This window comes from Notechis scutatus, chromosome 9, assembly GCF_049901735.1.
Source record: "Notechis scutatus isolate UNSWTSFEM ecotype Mainland chromosome 9, rNotScu1.2, whole genome shotgun sequence".
Classification (NCBI taxonomy): Eukaryota; Metazoa; Chordata; class Lepidosauria; order Squamata; family Elapidae; genus Notechis; species Notechis scutatus.
The window spans coordinates 23212870-23218459 of NC_142017.1; positions in this window are offsets into that span (position 1 = coordinate 23212870).

Here is a 5590-nt window from a genome sequence, read left to right on the forward strand (position 1 = left end):
ATGCAGCTTTCGTGCAGCGGCTAAGCGAGGCACACAGCTGCTCCTCCACCGGCCAGCCTGCCGGCCAAACGCTCACACCTCCACGCCCTTCTCTGCAGGTGCTCAGCTGCACCTCCCGCTCCAAAGCCTCCCGCCCCGCCGTCCCTCCCTTGCTCTTCCCTGGGGGGCGAGCACGGCTTTCTATCCTATTCGGGGGCCCATCGCCCCATCGCCCAGCTGGAAAGCCGATTGCCAGCCCTTCGCCCGTCCTCCGCCGGGCAGCCTCTTCTCCGGCTCCCCGCTTAGCCCTTCCAGCCCCGGCACAAAAGGGAAGCGCAGCACGAGACGCCTCCAGATCGGGGCTCCTTCCCCGGGGCCGCTGGGGGAACCGGCCGGGGCCCCTCCGAGGCCGGGCCTGGCGCGCGGGGGCTGAGGCCAGGAGGCTCCGTCCGCGGCGGGGGCCTCCCTCGCAAGCGCCGACGCCCAGCCGCCCGGACCCCGCCGCGCCAGGGAGGCCGCTGCGCCTCGACGCCCGGCCGAGATCGCCCGGCCGGGCCTTCGCCTCCTGCTGGCCCGCCTCAAACCCAGGAGAGGCGGCGACGCCCCTTCCCGCCGCCCCAGCTGCAGCGGCCGAGCCTCCCCAGCCCTCCTGCGCCGGCTGCAGCGGCGGCGCGCGAGCCGAGTGGCCGGCGGCGCTCGGCGGGCAGCGGAGAAGGCGGGCGGCGCGCTCCGCCTCCCGGCATCTCTCCCGCGAAGGCAGCACGCGGTCCGACACCCCCGCTCGCCCCGCTTACCGGAGAGCGCCGCCGCCGCCGCCGCGGAGCCAGCCGAGGGCGAGGAGGCGGCGAGGAGCTGCCGTCCGCCGGGGAAGGGCGCGGCGCGAGCCCGGATGGAGGGGAGGGCGCCGGGCGGGGTCTTCCGCTTCCTGCATCGAGGGTCAGCGGGTGGGGGCCGGGCTGCTCTGGCTCCCGCGCCGATGCCGGCCGAGGGAAGCGACGCCTCGCCGACAAGGTCCGCCCTCCCCGCCGGCCCCGGCCCTGCCCGCCCTCCCGTCCAAGCTGCGCAGCCGGGGAAGCGCAACCCCGCGGCGGGCGCTCGGCTCCGAGTCCCGAGAGCGCGGATCCCCACACGCCGCCCTGGCAAGGCAGCCGCGGCGCGGCCCAGACGGGCAACTGTGGCCGGGCAGCCCCCTCCTCTGCCGGCCCGTCTGCTGGCCCCTCCCCTCCCCTCGGCTGGAGGCTGCGGGGCGCCCCAGAGGCGGCCGCTGCGCAGGGAGGGGAGCCGGGCAGGCGGCCGTCTGCAGTGGGGGAAGCTGCGGAAAGAGCCGAGGCAAGCCGGCGGCTGTTTCCCCAGGCAGCCTCTGCTGGAGGCGGCCAGGCCGAGCTTGTCCTTGGGGCTCCCGGCGCCTCGTCCCGGCCAATGCCAGCCCTCGCTCAAAGGAGCCGAGCCACACCTTGCAGACAAGCCGATGTCCCTGAAGGCGGGGCTGGGAGCTCCAGGCCTTGGCCGGCCTTAGCCCAGACCCGCTGTGCTGGGCGAGGGTTCCTGGCGGCCGTGCCTCCCAGGTGGCCTGCGGTGTCTCCTCCGCGGTCCTGGGGCCCAGTGCTCAACCCCCAAAACATAACTGTAAAAGACAGACCAGAAATAAAAGTTAAAATAAGCAAAAAAATAGTAAGAGAAGACCTGTCTGATCTTGATGAAAACAAATCACCTGGACCTGAAGGATCACATCCCAGAGTTTTAAAGGAGCTGGCAGAGGTCATCTCAGAACCACTGCACCATATCTTTCAAAAATCCTGGAGCACCAGGGAACTACCAGAGGACTGGAAAAGAGCTGATGTAGTTTCCATCTTCAACAAAGGGAAAAAAAACACCCAGGAAACTATAGACCAATCAGCCTAACATCAAACACCTAGAAACAAGTAAAGTAAGAACTAGCAGTCAGCACGGGTTTGTTAAGAACAGATCATGCCAAATCAATCTTATTTCTTCAACACAGTGACTAAATTAGTAGATGAGAAAAATACTGTGGACATAATATACTTAGATTTCAGCAAGGCATTTGACAAGTAGACCACAACCTACTTTATGGTAAGCTACAAAAAAGTGGGATAGATAGCACCACCACTAGATGGACTCACAACTGGCTGGCAAACCGTACTCAACAAGTAGTCCTTAATCCTAAATCCTAAGTCTATATGGAGGGAAGTAAGCAGAGGGGTGCCACAAGGTTCCGTCTTAGGCCCAGGACTCTTCAATATCTTCATTAACAACATAGATGAGGCAATAGAAGGGGAACCTACCAAATTTGCAGATGATACTAAGCCGGCAGGAATAGTTAACACCCAAGAAAATAGGCTCAAGATCCAAATGGATCTTGACAGACTAAAACACGAGGCCATATCTAACAAAATGAAATTCAATGTAGAGAAAAGTAGTCTTACACTTAGGCAAGAAAAACCAAAGGTACACATATAGACTGGGTGAAACCTAGCTCAATAGCAGGAACTGGGAGAGGGATCTTGGAGTTTTAGTGGACAACCAGCTAAATACCCTGTTTCTCCAACAATACGGCCTCCACCAATAGGAAGGCCCAGTATGATTTCTAGGCAGGAGGTGAAATTAAGCCCCACCCCCAAAATTTAGGCCTATTTAATCCATGCGTTTCCCTGCCATTTCTCACATCGTTCATTAAAACTACACGAGATGAAGAGAAATGGGGGGAAGGGGGGAGAAAACTTGCCTTTAGGAGCACCCTGCATGTAGAATATCCCAATCTACTATGGTAGAACATCAGCCGATAGAAGCTCCCCAAAGGCAGAGTCACAAGCCGCTTCTATGAGCCAGTAGAAGCGGCCTCGGGGCGAACGCCCATGCGCACTCCCCTCACCACAAAGCTGTTTCTATTGGCCGATGGAAGCTCCCCGAAGGAAGAGACACCAGCCGCTTCGGGGCGAGGCATGGCTGCCCCCAGAGCACTCCTGACAGGAGTGCCCTACGCACAGTCCCCTCGCCACGAAGCCATTTCTATCAGCCGATGGAAGCTCCCCAAAGGCAGAGTCACCAGCCACTTCTATCGGCCGGTAGAAGCAGCCTCAGGGAGAGTGCCCCCCCCCACACTCCCTTCACCACAAACCCACTTCTACCGGCCGATAGAAGCAGCTGGTGACTCTGCCTTTGGGGAGCTTCCATTGGCCGATAGAAATGGCTTCGTGGCAAGGGGAGTGTGGGCGCTCACCCTGAGGCTGCTTCTACCGGTCGATAGATTTCCTCCCCCACGCACACCCCCACCTAGAGCGGCCCATGCGCACTCAATACTCCACAAAGCTGCTTCTACCAGCTGATAGAAGCGGCTGGTGACTCTGCCTTCGGGGAGCTTCCATCAGCCGATAGAAGTGCCCTCGTGGAGAGGTGACTGCGCATGAGGCACTCTAGGTTGGGGTGTTTGTGGGAGAGGAAATTAAGTCACCCCCAAAAAGACGTCCTAGCCGTTTTTTCGGGGCTCAAAAAAAAATAAGACTCGGCCTTATTTTATGAGAAACACGGTAGGGGCCAACAGTGTGCAGCAACAGCCAAAAAAGTTAATGCAATCCTAAATTGCATTAACAGAGGGATACAATCAAGATCAATTGAGGTACTAATATCACTCTATAAAGCCTTAGTAAGACCACACCTAGAGTCCTGCATCCAGTTTTGATCACCACACTATAAAAAAAGATGTTGACACTCTAGAAAAAGTGCAGAGAAGAGCAACCAGGATGATTAGGGGACTGAAGGCTAAAACATACAATGAACGGTTGCAGGAACTGGGCTTGGCTAGTCTAGAGAAAAGAAAGACCAGGGGAGACAGGATAGCAGTCTTCCAATATCTGAAGGGCTGCCACAGAGAGGAAGGAGTCACGCTATTCTCTAAAGCAGGGGTCGACCCCTGAGGGGTCGGACCTCAAGGACCAAACTCATTTAAATCCCAGGGACCACTAATATGAATTTTGACTGATGATGGCTTGCTGACTTTGGTGGGAGAGATATCTGATCTAACCCCCCCCTCTCTCTCTCTCTCACACACACACACAAACACACAGAGGGAGGGGTGGGATTCAAATTTCTTAACAACCTGTTCTGTGGGCTTGGCCTAATTTGTGGGTGTGGTTTGGTGGTCATGTGACTGGCTGGGCATGGCTTGTATATAAATATTATATTTATGTAAACATTGATTTTTTTATTTAAAAAAGAGCAATTTTTACCCCAAATTAGGCAAAGGCAGGCAGATTGAGTTGCTCACAGAATCACAAATTCACTCTTTCTGCCATCGGTTACCTGAATCTGTCACATAAACTTTGCTTGCAAGCAAACTCACAAAAGTAACTCACAACACACCATGTATGTAAATATTGAATTTTTTATAATAAAAAGAGCAACTTCTACCCAAAATCAGGCAAAACAGACAGGCACATTGAGTTGCTCAACAATCAATTTCATTCAGAGGTCTATCTTTCTGCCATCTGCTACCTGAGTCTGCATTGAATAATAGAAGCTTCTGTCCTAAGGAAGGTTTGGCTCTGCTTAAAAGCGGAGCCGAACATCTAAAGATTAGCTAGAAAGCAAGAAATCCAACAATTTCCTGCTTTCTAGCTAATCTAAATATCCGGGCACAGCAGAACAGCTGATGGCGGGGGGGAAGGAAAAATAGCAACTTAGCTGGCAAGTTTGCCAGGTAACGAGTGGGTGGGGAGGGTTCCCGCGGGCCACGTGGGTGGCAGTGTTCCCGTGCAACTTGGATTGTTTTGGGGGTGCTCTGGGGGTGGCATTTCTCTGCGGACCACCAAAATTTTCTCCCGGACCACCAGTGGGCCGTGGCCCACCAATTGGTGACCTGTAGGCCAGACAAGGAACAATGGATGGAAACTGATCAAGGAGATTCAACCTGGAAATAAGGAGGAATTTTCTGACTGAAAACAATCAACCCACAGAACAGAAGTTGCCTTTGGAAATTGTGGGAGGTTCATCACTGGAGGCTTTCAAGAAGAGGTCGGACTGCCAAATATCTGTCAAATATGGTGTAGGGTCTCCCGCTTGGGTTGGGCTAGATGAGCTACAAGGTCCCTTCCAACTCTGATTATCTGTTAAGTGGCGCCTGAAGCAGCCTGAGCTCCTGCTCAGGGCACCAGGCCCGACGGGGTCCCCCCGCAGCTGAGCAGATGCTTCGGCTGTACAGTGTGGGGCAAGGGGGATTGGCCGGCGCTCAGGGCAATCCGCGAGCCTTCCTCCGCCACTGCTCGGGCAGGCTGGGCGGCGCGACCCGGGGCTGAACTGGGCAGGACGCCGCTATCGGACGCCTCTCCCGATGCAGCCGGGCCAGGCTGGGGAAGCAGCGGCTTGTCCCGCTCCGCTTCTCGTGGTGGCCGCGGCCGTCGGGGGAACAAGAGGCAGCCGCCGGGCGGGCGTTTTTCCGACTCTCCGCGTCACCCTTCGAAGCGAGCCGGGGGCGGAGTGGGGGCCGCTCCTTGAAAGCTGCTCTCGCCGCCCGCCTTGCCAAGCCACGCGGGCGCCGGGCGGGGCGGGGGAGACGCGCGCGCACTCCCGCCCGCCCCTTCCAGCGACTCCGCCTCGG